Consider the following 25,529-nt stretch of genomic DNA (forward strand, 5'->3'; position numbering starts at 1 on the left):
AAACAAAAACCTTTTGCACCGAGCCCAAAACATGAGAAAACTGCGTAGAAAATCTATTTCTTTTTTCAAAAACAAATGCGAGGTATCCTGGGGGGCAGGATGACAGTTTTGAAAGCTGGTTGCGATTGGGGTCATTTACCCTTGGGCTGTCGATCCTCCCCCTCCTCTGAGCCTAGGAGGCTTAATAGCTATTAGGCATTACTTTGGCCCATTAGATGCATCTTTCATCCCAATTCAGAGGATATTTAGTTTAACAAATAGATGCTAGTCCTTAGAGTTGTGAACCATCTAAAGGCTGGGCTGAGCAATAAAGTGTTTGTCTACGTCATAGGGATATATTGATTGTGTGTGGGCAGGCTTGTGTCCTCTGCCAGTGTATGTTTCCTTCTGTTGTAACATTAATGAGTGTTTGCTGGTAGATGGTCTGCTCTACAAGATGAGAACGTTTACAAGATCTTGCTGAAGGCCCCCTTTCCAATTGGTGCCCCAGACTAAATGTCAGTTTAGTGCTGCCTTATGCCTGCAACCTCCTCAATGTGCGAGTGCTTAAGCAATCCCAAGCAAAGGGCTGGGGCCACCCCTGCTCGCATCCATATGGGTGCACTTCACAGCACTTACAACTCTTTGAGAAGAAGTGCTGGATCATTTATCAAAATGCAGCACTTTATAAAGGATGGCAACCAAAACAACAATCTCTTGGCTAAGAAGCAAGTGTCCAGTCCTTTGGGCCACCTGGGCTGGTTAAGATTCCTTTCATATACTTTCTATGCTACTCTTCCATCACAGCCACCCCTCCTCTGATTGCCTGAGAAAGGCAAGCGTTGCTATGACAAAGTGTCAGAAGAGGCCACTGAGCACAGCCCCTGAGCAAGTTAGGCTGAGAGCTAAATTGGCTCACAGCCTGCCAACCAACTTAGTCAGGAAAGTGAAATGTTTGCCCAGGGCATTCATATTTCACGCCGAACTTTAATTGAACCCGAGGTTTGTGTCTCCCATAACCCATAGCACTTCTTTTATGGCAATGCGTGGAGTGTCTCCCTTACTCCTTCCCTTCATCTCCCAATTCCAAGATCCCTGTTGCACATGGGATACAATGTATCTATTTGAGAGGGAGAGCAAAAGAGAGGGAGAGACACGGTTTGACAGTAGCAAAGTGAGAAAGTGAAATGGAAGCTCTCTGCAGACGCCAGTGGTAGGAGCACAGGAAGGACTCACATTTCTTTTGCCTTGTTTGGCATTTTTCATGTGCTGGTATAATTTATTTATTAAACATCAATATAGTACCTTCATCCAAGGCGTTGCACGTATTACAAAAAGTACAAAAATAAGGTAAACCACAACCAAGGCATGAAACGAGAGACGTCTAATGCTTTCTTTAGCCCTTCATGTCTTTTTCAGCCTTGCTCTGCCATGTGATGTTCTGCTAAATGTGGATTCAAGATTTTGTGCGGTCCTCACCAACCTGGACCATGGACTTTGACTGCTCTCTGCACTACATGCTCAAATTCTACTTTTCATACAAAACAGGCACACCAGCAAAGCCGCCCATGCGTGTCATTTGAACACCCCTCCCAACCAATATCAAACATCAGAACACTGCACCTCTGCAACCAACTTACATACCACAACCCATGGCAGAACATCCCTTGGCACCACAGGCATATAAAGCACCCCTTCATGCAAAAACACCTTCATGCTTTTGGCACAGAACACCTGGCAACCGATCCACACATAGAGTGCAGGATACTTCCAGTGTGCATGCGTCAACACAAAAGCAAAGCCATCTTGCATTTCCCTCTTCTCCTCACAAATGTAACCCATCCCTCTCTCTAAGATCCTGCGGAGCCCCTGGAGACCATGCAAATGGCGCTGGATCGGGTATAAAACCCAGTAACATACCATAACCTTGATTTATGGGATCTGGGTCATCTGCCCCCGCAGTAAAACTGCTCGGGCCCCCGTTTTGTCTGTTCATTGACAACGGGGGCCCAGCCCATTTTTGTCCACCTCCTCCATTGTTAAGTATGCAGGGGACACCCCCGCAATCCCTGAGGCTACAGATACCTAACATGGGGAGCAGGGGACACCTCCAAACCCTGCTCCTCATGTTCCGGTATTTTGGCACCCAAATAGTTGGAAAAAATTCGAACTAATGGTAGTGACCGAATTGGGTCAACTCTACCATGCGATCAATATTTTCGGAACAATTTGGGTAATACCTCTTTAAGTGCATTGTGGGATTTATAGTGAACTAGCAGTGACATACGCTCACCTTCCCACCCCAGCACGAAAGGCTTAAATATGTATTCCTCCATTCGTATCCGTAGGGGAACGCGATTGTTTATACCATTTACCTAAACTGGCTTATTTTCTTGCCTTATACGTTGATCAATAGCTGATCTTCCTTTCAAATGCAGCAGTTTAATTGTTTTGCACTTTAGTTCAGGTTTTTTTCTTTCCATTGAAAATATTGTTTCGACTACCCACGAATTTCTAAGTTTATTATTCCTGCATTTGTTGCCAGTTACAAACCCAGAGTTGTCTATATTTGTCCTGTTTTTGTTATAGGGTTCAGTGTTATACTATACAGTCTGCAGGTGGCGCTACTGAGTCCTTGAAAACAGCTTCTTTTACATTAGTCCTCCTATTTAGTCCAACTCATGCAAACCCAATCTCTTTATTATACGCTAATTAGGAATAGGTTAGCTCCAACAGCGTAGATAAGAGAATGGCGAGTTGTGCATGGCTACCAGAAGCGCTGCTAGTAAGTGTCCCTGCCCTCCTGCCCCTGCAAGTGGGACGTTGAGTGATTGTGTTAGTGAGATACCTGTATTCCCGTACAATATCCATGTTTTCTCTTCTAAATAAAAAAATCTCAATCATGAAAGGAGTCATTCTGGATTTTCCAGATTTGCTCATGAAATTTCACTGATTGGACGCTTGGCTATGCTTTTCTGCAAAAAGGTGAAATCTTAAACTAGAATTACAGTAGATAACAAAAATATGCTACTGCATGTACTTCTCCTTCTTGAACAGAGTATATTGAGGGACTGGAAAGTACTGTTCACGTGGTTCCATGGTGTAATGGTTAGCACTCTGGACTCTGAATCCAGCGATCCGAGTTCAAATCTCGGTGGGACCTAGTTTTTTTGAAAAAAAACATTTAACATAAAAATGTTATGTCGACTTAATGTTAACAGGACGTGTCTTGCTATTTTTACTTGCAAATGGTGGCAGAAGTGACTTGTGTGTTTGGAGACGGTACACATGGTACTTTCATAGTCTTTATTTAAACAGAGAAGGCGTTCCCAGGTTTCTGCAACAGAACTTCAATTTCTCTGCCTTTCATCTCTTAGTGTTCTCTCTGAGCAGCAGGTCAGCAAAGTATTCGGGAAACAGTTGCATAGCATCTAACATTCTGTGCTCATTAATCTTGCTTACTGTCCTAAATCTATGTCCTTGCTTACTGTCCTAAATGTAAGTTGATGACTCTCCCATGACCGCAGAATCCCTTTTTTCGGTGCATGTTTTATCGCCTGGAACTGACAGGGGACCCTCTATCTAATACCTCTTTTTTTTTAGATGTACTCTCTTTGTACCCCTAAAACAGTTCAATCACATTGAGCTGGTTATGTATCAAACTCCCACATAACCTATTTCCTCCTCTTATTTAATGTGAACCAGCAGACCTTGAGACTCGCCACTTCAAGGACTATATGTCTTCTCAGTCTTTCTTTCATATCCATGTATGTTGTTGTTGCTTTTACATGTTTTTCAGATTGACACCAATGGAATGTTATTACACGTTTAATTCACTGAAAAGGAAAACGGACAACTGGTTCAAGAAGTAAGAACCATTTGCTGAGTTTTCCCGCTCGTTACCGCGTGTGTCTTGGTTTTGCACGTGATGTGCATGAAAACATATGTGCCTATATAGTATGGTTATAAAATGTAATATGTTGTTTTGGCAGCATCTCTAGAAACCATCTTAACATAAATCATGTTTCCCTTATATCTCCCATCTGCATTTCTCTTTGAAAGTCTTGATTTATTTTTCACTTTCCGGCAAATCATTACTAAAACACGGAATCTGTATGTTCCTGCAATGGACATAGATCCCTGCCAGCTGCCTTGCCTGTGCCCAGGACGAGAAAAGGTGCTTTGCTTCCCCTCACAATGGGTGGATGCTGCCGCTGTCCTTGAACTGATCAATAAGCTCAAATCCACTGGCTCAGCTGTGGCCCTGGAACAGCTTTTCCTTCAATGCCTTTAAGAGGCTCATCTGATCAACCTCATCTTTTCCGCTGGTTTGTCCCCCATATGAACACGGCAGGCGTTACCTTCATGCTTATAAAGAAACCAACACTGGACCCCGCCATACTGGCCTCTTATAGACTTATCTCCAGCCTTCTTTTAATATCTAACATGGTTCTATGTGAAAATGTCTGCAGGTAAATGTAGTCAGCAAAAAGTCATTTTAATAAAGTTAGTCATTCAATAAAAACTATGCCAGGTCTGAAAATGTTGCCAGTAAATAAGGTCACCAAAACACCTATTTTTAAATACACAAAAGCACAAGGCTGCAACCCTAAATATGAACTCCATTCCTAAACCGTCCCCTAACTCGAATTACACCACTTATCCTACCCTAAATTCTCACAGAACAGGAACCCTTCAGCACACGAATGCACTTTATTTGCATATTAGCGAATGCAAAATAAAGAGCAAATCAACAGTGAACCTGTCTCCAATACAATCACCAGGTCGCCACAAATTACACAGCCCTAGCCCTGACCCAAACCCTTCCTGTAATACTAACCTTACCTTAATTGCAACTCTAACACTTACCCTAATGATTACTTTACCCTAACCACTAGGTTTAACCTAACTGCTATCCTACGCCAACACCACCAGCCCTTTCCATCCTCTGTATCCATTTCTTTAACACTTCCCCAAACCAATACCCAAACCCTTCAGCTGACACAGAATCTCGTCTAACCACTAACCAAACCTGAACATATTTACTCTAACCCTAACCCCTATCCTTCCCCTAACCCTAAACCAGGCAATAACAAGCCCACTAAATACTCTTTTACCTAACAATTACTGTAGCAACACTACCAATTTTGGCTACTTTTCAGCTGCGTTTTTGACTACTTTTTGCTTGGCATCGTTTTCACTGCAGAGGTATTTTCACCACGACATTTTCACAGACTATTTTTGATGGCTATATTTTGTCGGGATACCTGTAACATGATGTGCTGGTTCTGTTGGAGCGCTTGGTGGCAGAAAATATGGCTGACCACCACATCCTGCTTTATTATGACATGACATGCAATTTGCAAATTGGAAGTATGTCAGGATGATGCAAAGTAGGAGTATACTGATGCTGTGAAAAGTCGGCATTTAGAGCTATTTTTAACTGGGCATGAATTGCTTTTTGTAGAGCCAGTTCAACATCCAGATGCATACTGGTCGCTGCACTGATGCCTTGAAAGCATTTCCGGAAACCTTAGTGAAGACACAATTACCACATTTGCTAAGGTAACATTACCAGCTTGAACACTCGTGCACATGTTGTTATTACACCGGTGGTAAAACAAGCAGCATGTTGTCATTGTGCTGGGGCTACAATGAGCAAAACTGTTGTAATGACAAGGTTTATGCTAAGCACCAGCGTAATGACAAAAGATGTGTTGGAATTAGGGCGCTACAAAACCCTTCATGTGCATCTCTTAGCGCCAGGCCTAACGCCGCAATGTTTGTGTTCGTGTTTTGGGTGCTTCCAACGGTGCGGATGTTAACGTTTCAGCACTGCAAACATGCAGCCATATTGTGTAATTTCACTGTCACTACAACCAGCCAAATACCTTCCCTGCTCCTGCACTAGAGCAGTGCAAATTGGATGAATCTCCCCCAATGCGTGCTAGCACACACAACCCTCTTCCGACCTGAAGCCATACAATGGGCTGACAGTATTTCCTAAGCATTTGCACACGAATGGTGTTGAGGAGCATCTCATGGTCTTCTCTGTAGCCGGCTTTAGTTTCCAAAATATGACATCTGGATTTCCAGATGCGGACATCATCAACTTTTCCTATTGAAGCAAAGATAATTTAAATGTACAAAACGTCCCCAACCACAAAGGGACTCGAACCCTCAATCTTCTGATTCGAAGTCAGACGCCTTATCCATTAGGCCACGCGGTCCACTGTTTGCAACATCTGTATACTTATATAAATAGCGTCCTCCATCACATTGCATATGCTATCTTGTCTGTCTATGAGGTTAGACCAGAGTCAATCCCCTCATTCTTTATGGAAGTGATATGTTGAACACATATAAAGATGAAGACCCATTTAAATATACAGCCCAGATCTAAAGTACAGGAACCAGTCTCTCACGCGTTTTACTTCTTTCTCTCTGTCTCGCTTCATCCCCGCCTGTCCCCAAATATTGTTCTCTCCTTTTCCGCCTGTATTCTCTCTATCCGTGGACTTCTGAGGCTGTGTCTTAATCGACGCAGCTCTCATGTTCATCTAATTAACTAAATAGATGAAGATGTGTCCTGGTCACCTGCATCACCACAAGCCACAGCGCCTTCCTTATGCACACTTATAAAAAAAAAAAGCAACACCAAAAACAACATACAGCCGCTTCCTAGATCCACAAGCTTATGAAAATGTGGGGGGTTGTGAGCTGGCAGAAGCAGCTTTAACGGAGTGACCATGCTAGGTCACAAGGGCCTGAGAGGAAGAGGAGGAGTAAGGGGAGAAAACATTAGTCAATAGACGGAGTTGAATGCAGACCCTTTAGGCCCAAATGCAACAACTGGCGACAAGCCATAAGTCCCACGCCGCGAGAGACGTCCACTGCACTCTGCAGTTCCTACGCGACTGCAGTCCGCAGTTCCACTTGACACTGACTGCAGTGGCGTCCCATGCCGGTATCCAGACTCAGAGGTCAGGATGGTCTGCGTTCCAACATTACTGTTCCGCTGTGATCCGCAACTCCGCTTGCCACCAGCACTGTGTGGCGTCCCGTGCCCTCATCCAGAGACCTAGGTCAGGAAGTCCACGTACACTCTGAGGATGTACTCTGCTCAGCTGTTTCCTTTGACGCAACAGGCCCGGCTGCATTGCCATACCTGTATCCGCCACAGAGGGGTAAGAAAAGATGAGAACATTAAAGGATAAAGGCAACCGGTAAACAGAAGGTGTGGACCAGGAGGTATTTGCATCACCGGGAGGCCTGGAACAGCAGCAAGATGGACGAGCAGCCAGCTGAGCAGCAAGCAAGGCAGAGTTCAAGCGCAAGGGCCACTTTCCTTTGAAAACCCCCACCATTCCCATTGCAGCTCCAATTCGACAAAGGTCCCCGGTGGGCAGAATGGGTGCAAGATTTCACCGATTTCATAGGTGCTGCAGGGTAAGAAAAGTCTCTGGCCATATCTGGCATGATCACAAATGTGTTGGGCAATGAGATGAACGGTAAAATAAAGACCATACCGTAAGAAGAAAGAACACCGTATGACACCCGTGTGGGGGCACTGAACAAGAAATTAATCATCCAGCCCAACAGCGACTACAGAAATTAATACACTGCCGTTTGCGAGCTTTGCTGATGATGAGTCTACTAGGCTGAGGGTGATAGAAGGGTGTACATCGTCTACATTCTGGAAGCAGTTGCTGAAGCAGCCGCTGACCATTGACACAGTCATTGAGCTGGCCAGAGTGCATGAGAGGGTAGATCTGCAGACCACAGCCATTGAAACACAGAAAAAGAAGACAGAGAAAGATGAAACGGTGGCTGCTCTCATGACACCAAGAGGGCCGGTCAACCGGTTCATGGGAGGACCAGTTACCTCGAGGGGGCCTACTCGATATCCATACCAACAAACAGGCAGTCAGCTAGACCACAACGGATATGTTTCAGATGCGGATTCGCATTTCCGCACACCGGAACATGCCCAGCAATTTGTGAGGCATGCTCCAAATGTGGAAGAGAAGGACACTTTCACACCGTGTGCCAAGAAGGCAGACCTTTTCTGACAGCAAGGCCACCACAGACAACCATGTGGAGACCATCAATGAGGGCTTCCCAACAAACAACATGGAGGATACCACGGCCATACTCGCAGATGCCACAAAGAGTGATCAGAGCGATGGAACCGGTTCTGAAATTTGAGGTGGCGACATACAAAGAAATACCACACTAGTACGTGGATTATGCTGATCCATACGAGAATGAATTTAAAAGCCACTGAGATAATGTGGAAATGCTACAGGAGTTTTATATAGACTACACAGACGAATATTTTAATCTAATGCAAGGGGACCAGGAAACCGAGGAAGGCCCAAGGGTGATGATTGACATGGGGCCTGCTACACATTGCTTCCTCATGGACATTGGAGCAACAGTGAGCATCATGGGAGAACACAAATTTCTCAAAATGGGTGCTAGGAAGATACTGCAAAAGAGAAAGATCCAGGCTCAATAGCCATCCGTGTGGGTTGCACACCTCAGTAACTACACATCCATTCGTCAATTTCAACTGACACTCGCACAACGAGGACGCTCGGCCAACGCCACGATACACGTGATAAGAAGCCCTATAGATGGGTGGACCCTGCTCAGTTACAAAACAGTGAAATCAATAGGACTCATGTATATAAACTGCTAAGATACAGAAGTGGTAAGGTGCGGTATGGGGCCCCGACAGCTAACGCACAGTGTGGCAAGATTATCACACAGACCCATTTCTAAAGAACAAGTGCGATAAACAAATACCGACCCTCTTCAAGGGACTGGGAAAATAGAAATGGAGCGTCAACTAGCTCCACATCGATGAAAAGGTGCGCCCAGTACCCCAACAGCCCCGGAGGGTTTGGTTTCATTTGCAACAGGCAGTGTCTCAGGAGGTTCAACAGCTGTAGCAAAATGAAATCATTAAGAAGGCGGTAGGGCCCACACCATGGATTTCACCCCTAGTGGTGGTTCCCAAGGAAGGAAGGCGCATCAGGATATGCTTCGACATGAGCGCAGCCAACACAGCCATCCAAGGAGAACGCCGCCGCAGACCAAAAATAGAGATATGATCGTGCAGCTTAACAGAGCCACAACAGTTTACAAGCTTGATCTATCTCAAGGATATCACCAGCTGGGACTGCATCCCTCATCCCATGTGATCATCACATATGCGACACATAGTGGCCTTTTTAGATATATATGCCTTAATTTCGGCATCTCTTCGGCAGCAGAGATGTTTCAGGAAGCCATCAGGTAAGTACTGTTATCGATAAAGACCGATTTTAATTACAGCGATGACATTTTGGTATACAAAACCTCACAGAATGAACACGATCAGGCACTTATGGTATGTGAAGCATTGCAAACGCCAGGCCTCACTCTAAATTTTGACAAATGCAACATAAAGAAAAAGAAGCTGCGATTCTATGGACACGCCTTTTCAGACGAGGGAACGAAGCCAGGCCCAGACAAGGTACGCACCATAACTGACCTAGTGGCACCCACAACGGTATCAGAGGTGAGGTCGACCCGTGGGTCCTTTTCAAGGCTATGTAGTATGGTCCAAAGCCCCCTATGGGGTCCTTAGTGGTATACTGCGATTGGTCCTGTGATTACAGCTGGGCTCTTGAGGGGCCCTAATTATTCGTTGTGCGCGGCGTTATTGCGTCCTGCTCTGTGTCGGCTGCCCTCATTTGGGACATAAGAGTCCACAATGTACCTATACAATAAGAAAACTTTTTCCAAAAAAGTCAACACAATAAGACAAAATAAAACAAAAACCTTTTGCACCGAGCCCAAAACATGAGAAAACTGCGTAGAAAATCTATTTCTTTTTTCAAAAACAAATGCGAGGTATCCTGGGGGGCAGGATGACAGTTTTGAAAGCTGGTTGCGATTGGGGTCATTTACCCTTGGGCTGTCGATCCTCCCCCTCCTCTGAGCCTAGGAGGCTTAATAGCTATTAGGCATTACTTTGGCCCATTAGATGCATCTTTCATCCCAATTCAGAGGATATTTAGTTTAACAAATAGATGCTAGTCCTTAGAGTTGTGAACCATCTAAAGGCTGGGCTGAGCAATAAAGTGTTTGTCTACGTCATAGGGATATATTGATTGTGTGTGGGCAGGCTTGTGTCCTCTGCCAGTGTATGTTTCCTTCTGTTGTAACATTAATGAGTGTTTGCTGGTAGATGGTCTGCTCTACAAGATGAGAACGTTTACAAGATCTTGCTGAAGGCCCCCTTTCCAATTGGTGCCCCAGACTAAATGTCAGTTTAGTGCTGCCTTATGCCTGCAACCTCCTCAATGTGCGAGTGCTTAAGCAATCCCAAGCAAAGGGCTGGGGCCACCCCTGCTCGCATCCATATGGGTGCACTTCACAGCACTTACAACTCTTTGAGAAGAAGTGCTGGATCATTTATCAAAATGCAGCACTTTATAAAGGATGGCAACCAAAACAACAATCTCTTGGCTAAGAAGCAAGTGTCCAGTCCTTTGGGCCACCTGGGCTGGTTAAGATTCCTTTCATATACTTTCTATGCTACTCTTCCATCACAGCCACCCCTCCTCTGATTGCCTGAGAAAGGCAAGCGTTGCTATGACAAAGTGTCAGAAGAGGCCACTGAGCACAGCCCCTGAGCAAGTTAGGCTGAGAGCTAAATTGGCTCACAGCCTGCCAACCAACTTAGTCAGGAAAGTGAAATGTTTGCCCAGGGCATTCATATTTCACGCCGAACTTTAATTGAACCCGAGGTTTGTGTCTCCCATAACCCATAGCACTTCTTTTATGGCAATGCGTGGAGTGTCTCCCTTACTCCTTCCCTTCATCTCCCAATTCCAAGATCCCTGTTGCACATGGGATACAATGTATCTATTTGAGAGGGAGAGCAAAAGAGAGGGAGAGACACGGTTTGACAGTAGCAAAGTGAGAAAGTGAAATGGAAGCTCTCTGCAGACGCCAGTGGTAGGAGCACAGGAAGGACTCACATTTCTTTTGCCTTGTTTGGCATTTTTCATGTGCTGGTATAATTTATTTATTAAACATCAATATAGTACCTTCATCCAAGGCGTTGCACGTATTACAAAAAGTACAAAAATAAGGTAAACCACAACCAAGGCATGAAACGAGAGACGTCTAATGCTTTCTTTAGCCCTTCGTGTCTTTTTCAGCCTTGCTCTGCCATGTGATGTTCTGCTAAATGTGGATTCAAGATTTTGTGTGGTCCTCACGAACCTGGACCATGGACTTTGACTGCTCTCTGCACTACATGCTCAAATTCTACTTTTCATACAAAACAGGCACACCAGCAAAGCCGCCCATGCATGTCATTTGAACACCCCTCCCAACCAATATCAAACATCAGAACACTGCACCTCTGCAACCAACTTACATACCACAACCCATGGCAGAACATCCCTTGGCACCACAGGCATATAAAGCACCCCTTCATGCAAAAACACCTTCATGCTTTTGGCACAGAACACCTGGCAACCGATCCACACATAGAGTGCAGGATACTTCCAGTGTGCATGCGTCAACACAAAAGCAAAGCCATCTTGCATTTCCCTCTTCTCCTCACTAATGTAACCCATCCCTCTCTCTAAGATCCTGCGGAGCCCCTGGAGACCATGCAAATGGCGCTGGATCGGGTATAAAACCCAGTAACATACCATAACCTTGATTTATGGGATCTGGGTCATCTGCCCCCGCAGTAAAACTGCTCGGGCCCCCGTTTTGTCTGTTCATTGACAACGGGGGCCCAGCCCATTTTTGTCCACCTCCTCCATTGTTAAGTATGCAGGGGACACCCCCGCAATCCCTGAGGCTACAGATACCTAACATGGGGAGCAGGGGACACCTCCAAACCCTGCTCCTCATGTTCCGGTATTTTGGCACCCAAATTGTTGGAAAAAATTCGAACTAATGGTAGTGACCGAATTGGGTCAACTCTACCATGCGATCAATATTTTCGGAACAATTTGGGTAATACCTCTTTAAGTGCATTGTGGGATTTATAGTGAACTAGCAGTGACATACGCTCACCTTCCCACCCCAGCACGAAAGGCTTAAATATGTATTCCTCCATTCGTATCCGTAGGGGAACGCGATTGTTTATACCATTTACCTAAACTGGCTTATTTTCTTGCCTTATACGTTGATCAATAGCTGATCTTCCTTTCAAATGCAGCAGTTTAATTGTTTTGCACTTTAGTTCAGGTTTTTTTCTTTCCATTGAAAATATTGTTTCGACTACCCACGAATTTCTAAGTTTATTATTCCTGCATTTGTTGCCAGTTACAAACCCAGAGTTGTCTATATTTGTCCTGTTTTTGTTATAGGGTTCAGTGTTATACTATACAGTCTGCAGGTGCCGCTACTGAGTCCTTGAAAACAGCTTCTTTTACATTAGTCCTCCTATTTAGTCCAACCCATGCAAACCCAATCTCTTTATTATACGCTAATTAGGAATAGGTTAGCGCCAACAGCATAGATAAGAGAATGGCGAGTTGTGCATGGCTACCAGAAGCGCTGCTAGTAAGTGTCCCTGCCCTCCTGCCCCTGCAAGTGGGACGTTGAGTGATTGTGTTAGTGAGATACCTGTATTCCCGTACAATATCCATGTTTTCTCTTCTAAATAATAAAATCTCAATCATGAAAGGAGTCATTCTGGATTTTCCAGATTTGCTCATGAAATTTCACTGATTGGACGCTTGGCTATGCTTTTCTGCTAAAAGGTGAAATCTTAAACTAGAATTACAGTAGATAACAAAAATATGGTACTGCATGTACTTCTCCTTCTTGAACAGAGTATATTGAGGGACTGGAAAGTACTGTTCACGTGGTTCCATGGTGTAATGGTTAGCACTCTGGACTCTGAATCCAGCGATCCGAGTTCAAATCTCGGTGGGACCTAGTTTTTTTGAAAAAAAACATTTAACATAAAAATGTTATGTCGACTTAATGTTAACAGGACGTGTCTTGCTATTTTTACTTGCAAATGGTGGCAGAAGTGACTTGTGTGTTTGGAGACGGTACACATGGTACTTTCATAGTCTTTATTTAAACAGAGAAGGCGTTCCCAGGTTTCTGCAACAGAACTTCAATTTCTCTGCCTTTCATCTCTTAGTGTTCTCTCTGAGCAGCAGGTCAGCAAAGTATTCGGGAAACAGTTGCATAGCATCTAACATTCTGTGCTCATTAATCTTGCTTACTGTCCTAAATCTACGTCCTTGCTTACTGTCCTAAATGTAAGTTGATGACTCTCCCATGACCGCAGAATCCCTTTTTTCGGTGCATGTTTTATCGCCTGGAACTGACAGGGGACCCTCTATCTAATACCTCTTTTTTTTTAGATGTACTCTCTTTGTACCCCTAAAACAGTTCAATCACATTGAGCTGGTTATGTATCAAACTCCCACATAACCTATTTCCTCCTCTTATTTAATGTGAACCAGCAGACCTTGAGACTCGCCACTTCAAGGACTATATGTCTTCTCAGTCTTTCTTTCATATCCATGTATGTTGTTGTTGCTTTTACATGTTTTTCAGATTGACACCAATGGAATGTTATTACACGTTTAATTCACTGAAAAGGAAAACGGACAACTGGTTCAAGAAGTAAGAACCATTTGCTGAGTTTTCCCGCTCGTTACCGCGTGTGTCTTGGTTTTGCACGTGATGTGCATGAAAACATATGTGCCTATATAGTATGGTTATAAAATGTAATATGTTGTTTTGGCAGCATCTCTAGAAACCATCTTAACATAAATCATGTTTCCCTTATATCTCCCATCTGCATTTCTCTTTGAAAGTCTTGATTTATTTTTCACTTTCCGGCAAATCATTACTAAAACATGGAATCTGTATGTTCCTGCAATGGACATGGATCCCTGCCAGCTGCCTTGCCTGTGCCCAGGACGAGAAAAGGTGCTTTGCTTCCCCTCACAATGGGTGGATGCTGCCGCTGTCCTTGAACTGATCAATAAGCTCAAATCCACTGGCTCAGCTGTGGCCCTGGAACAGCTTTTCCTTCAATGCCTTTAAGAGGCTCATCTGATCAACCCCATCTTTTCCGCTGGTTTGTCCCCCATATGAACACGGCAAGCGTTACCTTCATGCTTATAAAGAAACCAACACTGGACCCCGCCATACTGGCCTCTTATAGACTTATCTCCAGCCTTCTTGTAATATCTAACATGGTTCTATGTGAAAATGTCTGCAGGTAAATGTAGTCAGCAAAAAGTCATTTTAATAAAGTTAGTCATTCAATAAAAACTATGCCAGGTCTGAAAATGTTGCCAGTAAATAAGGTCACCAAAACACCTATTTTTAAATACACAAAAGCACAAGGCTGCAACCCTAAATATGAACTCCATTCCTAAACCGTCCCCTAACTCGAATTACACCACTTATCCTACCCTAAATTCTCACAGAACAGGAACCCTTCAGCACACGAATGCACTTTATTTGCATATTAGCGAATGCAAAATAAAGAGCAAATCAACAGTGAACCTGTCTCCAATACAATCACCAGGTCGCCACAAATTACACAGCCCTAGCCCTGACCCAAACCCTTCCTGTAATACTAACCTTACCTTAATTGCAACTCTAACACTTACCCTAATGATTACTTTACCCTAACCACTAGGTTTAACCTAACTGCTATCCTACGCCAACACCACCAGCCCTTTCCATCCTCTGTATCCATTTCTTTAACACTTCCCCAAACCAATACCCAAACCCTTCAGCTGACACAGAATCTCGTCTAACCACTAACCAAACCTGAACATATTTACTCTAACCCTAACCCCTATCCTTCCCCTAACCCTAAACCAGGCAATAACAAGCCCACTAAATACTCTTTTACCTAACAATTACTGTAGCAACACTACCAATTTTGGCTACTTTTCAGCTGTGTTTTTGACTACTTTTTGCTTGGCATCGTTTTCACTGCAGAGGTATTTTCACCACGACATTTTCACAGACTATTTTTGATGGCTATATTTTGTCGGGATACCTGTAACATGATGTGCTGGTTCTGTTGGAGCGCTTGGTGGCAGAAAATATGGCTGACCACCACATCCTGCTTTATTATGACATGACATGCAATTTGCAAATTGGAAGTATGTCAGGATGATGCAAAGTAGGAGTATACTGATGCTGTGAAAAGTCGGCATTTAGAGCTATTTTTAACTGGGCATGAATTGCTTTTTGTAGAGCCAGTTCAACATCCAGATGCATACTGGTCGCTGCACTGATGCCTTGAAAGCATTTCCGGAAACCTTAGTGAAGACACAATTACCACATTTGCTAAGGTAACATTACCAGCTTGAACACTCGTGCACATGTTGTTATTACACCGGTGGTAAAACAAGCAGCATGTTGTCATTGTGCTGGGGCTACAATGAGCAAAACTGTTGTAATGACAAGGTTTATGCTAAGCACCAGCGTAATGACAAAAGATGTGTTGGAATTAGGGCGCTACAAAACCCTTCATGTGCATCTCTTAGCGCCAGGCCTAACGCCGCAATGTTTGTGTTCGTGTTTTGGGTGCTTCCAACGGTGCGGATGTTAACGTTTCAGCACTGCAAACATGCAGCCATATTGTGTAATTTCACTGTCACTACAACCAGCCAAATACCTTCCCTGCTCCTGCACTAGAGCAGTGCAAATTGGATGAATCTCCCCCAATGCGTGCTAGCACACACAACCCTCTTCCGACCTGAAGCCATACAATGGGCTGACAGTATTTCCTAAGCATTTGCACACGAATGGTGTTGAGGAGCATCTCATGGTCTTCTCTGTAGCCGGCTTTAGTTTCCAAAATATGACATCTGGATTTCCAGATGCGGACATCATCAACTTTTCCTATAAAAGCAAAGATAATTTAAATGTACAAAACGTCCCCAACCACAAAGGGACTCGAACCCTCAATCTTCTGATTCAAAGTCAGACGCCTTATCCATTAGGCCACGCGGTCCACTGTTTGCAACATCTGTATACTTATATAAATAGCGTCCTCCATCACATTGCATATGCTATCTTGTCTGTCTATGAGGTTAGACCAGAGTCAATCCCCTCATTCTTTATGGAAGTGATATGTTGAACACATATAAAGATGAAGACCCATTTAAATATACAGCCCAGATCTAAAGTACAGGAACCAGTCTCTCACGCGTTTTACTTCTTTCTCTCTGTCTCGCTTCATCCCCGCCTGTCCCCAAATATTGTTCTCTCCTTTTCCGCCTGTATTCTCTCTATCCGTGGACTTCTGAGGCTGTGTCTTAATCGACGCAGCTCTCATGTTCATCTAATTAACTAAATAGATGAAGATGTGTCCTGGTCACCTGCATCACCACAAGCCACAGCGCCTTCCTTATGCACACTTATAAAAAAAAAAAGCAACACCAAAAACAACATACAGCCGCTTCCTAGATCCACAAGCTTATGAAAATGTGGGGGGTTGTGAGCTGGCAGAAGCAGCTTTAACGGAGTGACCATGCTAGGTCACAAGGGCCTGAGAGGAAGAGGAGGAGTAAGGGGAGAAAACATTAGTCAATAGACGGAGTTGAATGCAGACCCTTTAGGCCCAAATGCAACAACTGGCGACAAGCCATAAGTCCCACGCCGCGAGAGACGTCCACTGCACTCTGCAGTTCCTACGCGACTGCAGTCCGCAGTTCCACTTGACACTGACTGCAGTGGCGTCCCATGCCGGTATCCAGACTCAGAGGTCAGGATGGTCTGCGTTCCAACATTACTGTTCCGCTGTGATCCGCAACTCCGCTTGCCACCAGCACTGTGTGGCGTCCCGTGCCCTCATCCAGAGACCTAGGTCAGGAAGTCCACGTACACTCTGAGGATGTACTCTGCTCAGCTGTTTCCTTTGACGCAACAGGCCCGGCTGCATTGCCATACCTGTATCCGCCACAGAGGGGTAAGAAAAGATGAGAACATTAAAGGATAAAGGCAACCGGTAAACAGAAGGTGTGGACCAGGAGGTATTTGCATCACCGGGAGGCCTGGAACAGCAGCAAGATGGACGAGCAGCCAGCTGAGCAGCAAGCAAGGCAGAGTTCAAGCGCAAGGGCCACTTTCCTTTGAAAACCCCCACCATTCCCATTGCAGCTCCAATTCGACAAAGGTCCCCGGTGGGCAGAATGGGTGCAAGATTTCACCGATTTCATAGGTGCTGCAGGGTAAGAAAAGTCTCTGGCCATATCTGGCATGATCACAAATGTGTTGGGCAATGAGATGAACGGTAAAATAAAGACCATACCGTAAGAAGAAAGAACACCGTATGACACCCGTGTGGGGGCACTGAACAAGAAATTAATCATCCAGCCCAACAGCGACTACAGAAATTAATACACTGCCGTTTGCGAGCTTTGCTGATGATGAGTCTACTAGGCTGAGGGTGATAGAAGGGTGTACATCGTCTACATTCTGGAAGCAGTTGCTGAAGCAGCCGCTGACCATTGACACAGTCATTGAGCTGGCCAGAGTGCATGAGAGGGTAGATCTGCAGACCACAGCCATTGAAACACAGAAAAAGAAGACAGAGAAAGATGAAACGGTGGCTGCTCTCATGACACCAAGAGGGCCGGTCAACCGGTTCATGGGAGGACCAGTTACCTCGAGGGGGCCTACTCGATATCCATACCAACAAACAGGCAGTCAGCTAGACCACAACGGATATGTTTCAGATGCGGATTCGCATTTCCGCACACCGGAACATGCCCAGCAATTTGTGAGGCATGCTCCAAATGTGGAAGAGAAGGACACTTTCACACCGTGTGCCAAGAAGGCAGACCTTTTCTGACAGCAAGGCCACCACAGACAACCATGTGGAGACCATCAATGAGGGCTTCCCAACAAACAACATGGAGGATACCACGGCCATACTCGCAGATGCCACAAAAAGTGATCAGAGCGATGGAACCGGTTCTGAAATTTGAGGTGGCGACATACAAAGAAATACCACACTAGTACGTGGATTATGCTGATCCATACGAGAATGAATTTAAAAGCCACTGAGATAATGTGGAAATGCTACAGGAGTTTTATATAGACTACACAGACGAATATTTTAATCTAATGCAAGGAGACCAGGAAACCGAGGAAGGCCCAAGGGTGATGATTGACATGGGGCCTGCTACACATTGCTTCCTCATGGACATTGGAGCAACAGTGAGCATCATGGGAGAACACAAATTTCTCAAAATGGGTGCTAGGAAGATACTGCAAAAGAGAAAGATCCAGGCTCAATAGCCATCCGTGTGGGTTGCACACCTCAGTAACTACACATCCATTCATCAATTTCAACTGACACTCGCACAACGAGGACGCTCGGCCAACGCCACGATACACGTGATAAGAAGCCCTATAGATGGGTGGACCCTGCTCAGTTACAAAACGGTGAAATCAATAGGACTCATGTATATAAACTGCCAAGATACAGAAGTGGTAAGGTGCGGTATGGGGCCCCGACAGCTAACGCACAGTGTGGCAAGATTATCACACAGACCCATTTCTAAAGAACAAGTGCGATAAACAAATACCGACCCTCTTCAAGGGACTGGGAAAATAGAAATGGAGCGTCAACTAGCTCCACATCGATGAAAAGGTGCGCCCAGTACCCCAACAGCCCCGGAGGGTTTGGTTTCATTTGCAACAGGCAGTGTCTCAGGAGGTTCAACAGCTGTAGCAAAATGAAATCATTAAGAAGGCGGTAGGGCCCACACCATGGATTTCACCCCTAGTGGTGGTTCCCAAGGAAGGAAGGCGCATCAGGATATGCTTCGACATGAGCGCAGCCAACACAGCCATCCAAGGAGAACGCCGCCGCAGACCAAAAATAGAGATATGATCGTGCAGCTTAACAGAGCCACAACAGTTTACAAGCTTGATCTATCTCAAGGATATCACCAGCTGGGACTGCATCCCTCATCCCATGTGATCATCACATATGCGACACATAGTGGCCTTTTTAGATATATATGCCTTAATTTCGGCATCTCTTCGGCAGCAGAGATGTTTCAGGAAGCCATCAGGTAAGTACTGTTATCGATAAAGACCGATTTTAATTACAGCGATGACATTTTGGTATACAAAACCTCACAGAATGAACACGATCAGGCACTTATGGTATGTGAAGCATTGCAAACGCCAGGCCTCACTCTAAATTTTGACAAATGCAACATAAAGAAAAAGAAGCTGCGATTCTATGGACACGCCTTTTCAGACGAGGGAACGAAGCCAGGCCCAGACAAGGTACGCACCATAACTGACCTAGTGGCACCCACAACGGTATCAGAGGTGAGGTCGACCCGTGGGTCCTTTTCAAGGCTATGTAGTATGGTCCAAAGCCCCCTATGGGGTCCTTAGTGGTATACTGCGATTGGTCCTGTGATTACAGCTGGGCTCTTGAGGGGCCCTAATTATTCGTTGTGCGCGGCGTTATTGCGTCCTGCTCTGTGTCGGCTGCCCTCATTTGGGACATAAGAGTCCACAATGTACCTATACAATAAGAAAACTTTTTCCAAAAAAGTCAACACAATAAGACAAAATAAAACAAAAACCTTTTGCACCGAGCCCAACACATGAGAAAACTGCGTAGAAAATCTATTTCTTTTTTCAAAAACAAATGCGAGGTATCCTGGGGGGCAGGATGACAGTTTTGAAAGCTGGTTGCGATTGGGGTCATTTACCCTTGGGCTGTCGATCCTCCCCCTCCTCTGAGCCTAGGAGGCTTAATAGCTATTAGGCATTACTTTGGCCCATTAGATGCATCTTTCATCCCAATTCAGAGGATATTTAGTTTAACAAATAGATGCTAGTCCTTAGAGTTGTGAACCATCTAAAGGCTGGGCTGAGCAATAAAGTGTTTGTCTACGTCATAGGGATATATTGATTGTGTGTGGGCAGGCTTGTGTCCTCTGCCAGTGTATGTTTCCTTCTGTTGTAACATTAATGAGTGTTTGCTGGTAGATGGTCTGCTCTACAAGATGAGAACGTTTACAAGATCTTGCTGAAGGCCCCCTTTCCAATTGGTGCCCCAGACTAAATGTCAGTTTAGTGCTGCCTTATGCCTGCAACCTCCTCAATGTGCGAGTGCTTAAGCAATCCCAAGCAAAGGGCTGGGGCCACCCCTGCTCGCATCCATATGGGTGCACTTCACAGCACTTACAACTCTTTGAGAAGAAGTGCTGGATCATTTATCAAAATGCAGCACTTTATAAAGGATGGCAACCAAAACAACAATCTCTTGGCTAAGAAGCAAGTGTCCAGTCCTTTGGGCCACCTGGGCTGGTTAAGATTCCTTTCATATACTTTCTATGCTACTCTTCCATCACAGCCACCCCTCCTCTGATTGCCTGAGAAAGGCAAGCGTTGCTATGACAAAGTGTCAGAAGAGGCCACTGAGCACAGCCCCTGAGCAAGTTAGGCTGAGAGCTAAATTGGCTCACAGCCTGCCAACCAACTTAGTCAGGAAAGTGAAATGTTTGCCCAGGGCATTCATATTTCACGCCGAACTTTAATTGAACCCGAGGTTTGTGTCTCCCATAACCCATAGCATTTCTTTTATGGCAATGCGTGGAGTGTCTCCCTTACTCCTTCCCTTCATCTCCCAATTCCAAGATCCCTGTTGCACATGGGATACAATGTATCTATTTGAGAGGGAGAGCAAAAGAGAGGGAGAGACACGGTTTGACAGTAGCAAAGTGAGAAAGTGAAATGGAAGCTCTCTGCAGACGCCAGTGGTAGGAGCACAGGAAGGACTCACATTTCTTTTGCCTTGTTTGGCATTTTTCATGTGCTGGTATAATTTATTTATTAAACATCAATATAGTACCTTCATCCGAGGCGTTGCACGTATTACAAAAAGTACAAAAATAAGGTAAACCACAACCAAGGCATGAAACGAGAGACGTCTAATGCTTTCTTTAGCCCTTCATGTCTTTTTCAGCCTTGCTCTGCCATGTGATGTTCTGCTAAATGTGGATTCAAGATTTTGTGCGGTCCTCACGAACCTGGACCATGGACTTTGACTGCTCTCTGCACTACATGCTCAAATTCTACTTTTCATACAAAACAGGCACACCAGCAAAGCCGCCCATGCATGTCATTTGAACACCCCTCCCAACCAATATCAAACATCAGAACACTGCACCTCTGCAACCAACTTACATACCACAACCCATGGCAGAACATCCCTTGGCACCACAGGCATATAAAGCACCCCTTCATGCAAAAACACCTTCATGCTTTTGGCACAGAACACCTGGCAACCGATCCACACATAGAGTGCAGGATACTTCCAGTGTGCATGCGTCAACACAAAAGCAAAGCCATCTTGCATTTCCCTCTTCTCCTCACTAATGTAACCCATCCCTCTCTCTAAGATCCTGCGGAGCCCCTGGAGACCATGCAAATGGCGCTGGATCGGGTATAAAACCCAGTAACATACCATAACCTTGATTTATGGGATCTGGGTCATCTGCCCCCGCAGTAAAACTGCTCGGGCCCCCGTTTTGTCTGTTCATTGACAACGGGGGCCCAGCCCATTTTTGTCCACCTCCTCCATTGTTAAGTATGCAGGGGACACCCCCGCAATCCCTGAGGCTACAGATACCTAACATGGGGAGCAGGGGACACCTCCAAACCCTGCTCCTCATGTTCCGGTATTTTGGCACCCAAATTGTTGGAAAAAATTCGAACTAATGGTAGTGACCGAATTGGGTCAACTCTACCATGCGATCAATATTTTCGGAACAATTTGGGTAATACCTCTTTAAGTGCATTGTGGGATTTATAGTGAACTAGCAGTGACATACGCTCACCTTCCCACCCCAGCACGAAAGGCTTAAATATGTATTCCTCCATTCGTATCCGTAGGGGAACGCGATTGTTTATACCATTTACCTAAACTGGCTTATTTTCTTGCCTTATACGTTGATCAATAGCTGATCTTCCTTTCAAATGCAGCAGTTTAATTGTTTTGCACTTTAGTTCAGGTTTTTTTCTTTCCATTGAAAATATTGTTTCGACTACCCACGAATTTCTAAGTTTATTATTCCTGCATTTGTTGCCAGTTACAAACCCAGAGTTGTCTATATTTGTCCTGTTTTTGTTATAGGGTTCAGTGTTATACTATACAGTCTGCAGGTGGCGCTACTGAGTCCTTGAAAACACCTTCTTTTACATTAGTCCTCCTATTTAGTCCAACCCATGCAAACCCAATCTCTTTATTATACGCTAATTAGGAATAGGTTAGCGCCAACAGCGTAGATAAGAGAATGGCGAGTTGTGCATGGCTACCAGAAGCGCTGCTAGTAAGTGTCCCTGCCCTCCTGCCCCTGCAAGTGGGACGTTGAGTGATTGTGTTAGTGAGATACCTGTATTCCCGTACAATATCCATGTTTTCTCTTCTAAATAATAAAATCTCAATCATGAAAGGAGTGATTCTGGATTTTCCAGATTTGCTCATGAAATTTCACTGATTGGACGCTTGGCTATGCTTTTCTGCTAAAAGGTGAAATCTTAAACTAGAATTACAGTAGATAACAAAAATATGCTACTGCATGTACTTCTCCTTCTTGAACAGAGTATATTGAGGGACTGGAAAGTACTGTTCACGTGGTTCCATGGTGTAATGGTTAGCACTCTGGACTCTGAATCCAGCAATCCGAGTTCAAATCGCGGTGGGACCTAGTTTTTTTGAAAAAAAACATTTAACATAAAAATGTTATGTCGACTTAATGTTAACAGGACGTGTCTTGCTATTTTTACTTGCAAATGGTGGCAGAAGTGACTTGTGTGTTTGGAGACGGTACACATGGTACTTTCATAGTCTTTATTTAAACAGAGAAGGCGTTCCCAGGTTTCTGCAACAGAACTTCAATTTCTCTGCCTTTCATCTCTTAGTGTTCTCTCTGAGCAGCAGGTCAGCAAAGTATTCGGGAAACAGTTGCATAGCATCTAACATTCTGTGCTCCTTAATCTTGCTTACTGTCCTAAATCTACGTCCTTGCTTACTGTCCTAAATGTAAGTTGATGACTCTCCCATGACCGCAGAATCCCTTTTTTCGGTGCATGTTTTATCGCCTGGAACTGACAGGGGACCCTCTATCTAATACCTCTTTTTTTTAGATGTACTCTCTTTGTACCCCTAAAACAGTTCAATCACATTGAGCTGGTTATGTATCAAACTCCCACATAACCTATTTCCTCCTCTTATTTAATGTGAACCAGCAGACCTTGAGACTCGCCACTTCAAGGACTATATGTCTTCTCAGTCTTTCTTTCATATCCATGTATGTTGTTGTTGCTTTTACATGTTTTTCAGATTGACACCAATGGAATGTTATTACACGTTTAATTCACTGAAAAGGAAAACGGACAACTGGTTCAAGAAGTAAGAACCATTTGCTGAGTTTTCCCGCTCGTTACCGCGTGTGTCTTGGTTTTGCACGTGATGTGCATGAAAACATATGTGCCTATATAGTATGGTTATAAAATGTAATATGTTGTTTTGGCAGCATCTCTAGAAACCATCTTAACATAAATCATGTTTCCCTTATATCTCCCATCTGCATTTCTCTTTGAAAGTCTTGATTTATTTTTCACTTTCCGGCAAATCATTACTAAAACATGGAATCTGTATGTTCCTGCAATGGACATAGATCCCTGCCAGCTGCCTTGCCTGTGCCCAGGACGAGAAAAGGTGCTTTGCTTCCCCTCACAATGGGTGGATGCTGCCGCTGTCCTTGAACTGATCAATAAGCTCAAATCCACTGGCTCAGCTGTGGCCCTGGAACAGCTTTTCCTTCAATGCCTTTAAGAGGCTCATCTGATCAACCCCATCTTTTCCGCTGGTTTGTCCCCCATATGAACACGGCAGGCGTTACCTTCATGCTTATAAAGAAACCAACACTGGACCCCGCCATACTGGCCTCTTATAGACTTATCTCCAGCCTTCTTGTAATATCTAACATGGTTCTATGTGAAAATGTCTGCAGGTAAATGTAGTCAGCAAAAAGTCATTTTAATAAAGTTAGTCATTCAATAAAAACTATGCCAGGTCTGAAAATGTTGCCAGTAAATAAGGTCACCAAAACACCTATTTTTAAATACACAAAAGCACAAGGCTGCAACCCTAAATATGAACTCCATTCCTAAACCGTCCCCTAACTCGAATTACACCACTTATCCTACCCTAAATTCTCACAGAACAGGAACCCTTCAGCACACGAATGCACTTTATTTGCATATTAGCGAATGCAAAATAAAGAGCAAATCAACAGTGAACCTGTCTCCAATACAATCACCAGGTCGCCACAAATTACACAGCCCTAGCCCTGACCCAAACCCTTCCTGTAATACTAACCTTACCTTAATTGCAACTCTAACACTTACCCTAATGATTACTTTACCCTAACCACTAGGTTTAACCTAACTGCTATCCTACGCCAACACCACCAGCCCTTTCCATCCTCTGTATCCATTTCTTTAACACTTCCCCAAACCAATACCCAAACCCTTCAGCTGACACAGAATCTCGTCTAACCACTAACCAAACCTGAACATATTTACTCTAACCCTAACCCCTATCCTTCCCCTAACCCTAAACCAGGCAATAACAAGCCCACTAAATACTCTTTTACCTAACAATTACTGTAGCAACACTACCAATTTTGGCTACTTTTCAGCTGCGTTTTTGACTACTTTTTGCTTGGCATCGTTTTCACTGCAGAGGTATTTTCACCACGACATTTTCACAGACTATTTTTGATGGCTATATTTTGTCGGGATACCTGTAACATGATGTGCTGGTTCTGTTGGAGCGCTTGGTGGCAGAAAATATGGCTCACCACCACATCCTGCTTTATTATGACATGACATGCAATTTGCAAATTGGAAGTATGTCAGGATGATGCAAAGTAGGAGTATACTGATGCTGTGAAAAGTCGGCATTTAGAGCTATTTTTAACTGGGCATGAATTGCTTTTTGTAGAGCCAGTTCAACATCCAGATGCATACTGGTCGCTGCACTGATGCCTTGAAAGCATTTCCGGAAACCTTAGTGAAGACACAATTACCACATTTGCTAAGGTAACATTACCAGCTTGAACACTCGTGCACATGTTGTTATTACACCGGTGGTAAAACAAGCAGCATGTTGTCATTGTGCTGGGGCTACAATGAGCAAAACTGTTGTAATGACAAGGTTTATGCTAAGCACCAGCGTAATGACAAAAGATGTGTTGGAATTAGGGCGCTACAAAACCCTTCATGTGCATCTCTTAGCGCCAGGCCTAACGCCGCAATGTTTGTGTTCGTGTTTTGGGTGCTTCCAACGGTGCGGATGTTAACGTTTCAGCACTGCAAACATGCAGCCATATTGGGTAATTTCACTGTCACTACAACCAGACAAATACCTTCCCTGCTCCTGCACTAGAGCAGTGCAAATTGGATGAATCTCCCCCAATGCGTGCCAG

The 25,529-nt window shown here is 44.4% G+C and overlaps 5 non-coding genes across 5 annotated transcripts; 3 read left to right on the forward strand and 2 right to left on the reverse strand.

Moving 5' to 3' along the window:
- Positions 1 to 3,070: 3,070 nt before the first annotated feature.
- TRNAQ-CUG (transfer RNA glutamine (anticodon CUG)) lies at positions 3,071 to 3,142 on the forward strand. Its single transcript has one exon. It is a non-coding gene; the product is annotated as a tRNA-Gln (tRNA).
- A 2,994-nt stretch (positions 3,143 to 6,136) lies between these two features.
- Positions 6,137 to 6,209, reverse strand: TRNAR-UCG (transfer RNA arginine (anticodon UCG)). Its single transcript has one exon. It is a non-coding gene; the product is annotated as a tRNA-Arg (tRNA).
- A 6,661-nt stretch (positions 6,210 to 12,870) lies between these two features.
- Positions 12,871 to 12,942, forward strand: TRNAQ-CUG (transfer RNA glutamine (anticodon CUG)). The gene has a single exon. It is a non-coding gene; the product is annotated as a tRNA-Gln (tRNA).
- A 2,994-nt stretch (positions 12,943 to 15,936) lies between these two features.
- On the reverse strand, positions 15,937 to 16,009 carry TRNAQ-UUG (transfer RNA glutamine (anticodon UUG)). Its single transcript has one exon. It is a non-coding gene; the product is annotated as a tRNA-Gln (tRNA).
- Positions 16,010 to 22,670: 6,661 nt separating this feature from the next.
- Positions 22,671 to 22,742, forward strand: TRNAQ-CUG (transfer RNA glutamine (anticodon CUG)). Its single transcript has one exon. It is a non-coding gene; the product is annotated as a tRNA-Gln (tRNA).
- The last annotated feature ends 2,787 nt before the right edge of the window (positions 22,743 to 25,529 follow it).

Source organism: Ambystoma mexicanum, assembly GCF_040938575.1.
Source record: "Ambystoma mexicanum isolate Mex_15411 chromosome 12 unlocalized genomic scaffold, UKY_AmexF1_1 Mex_chr12_unloc.2, whole genome shotgun sequence".
In the NCBI taxonomy this organism is placed as follows: Eukaryota; Metazoa; Chordata; class Amphibia; order Caudata; family Ambystomatidae; genus Ambystoma; species Ambystoma mexicanum.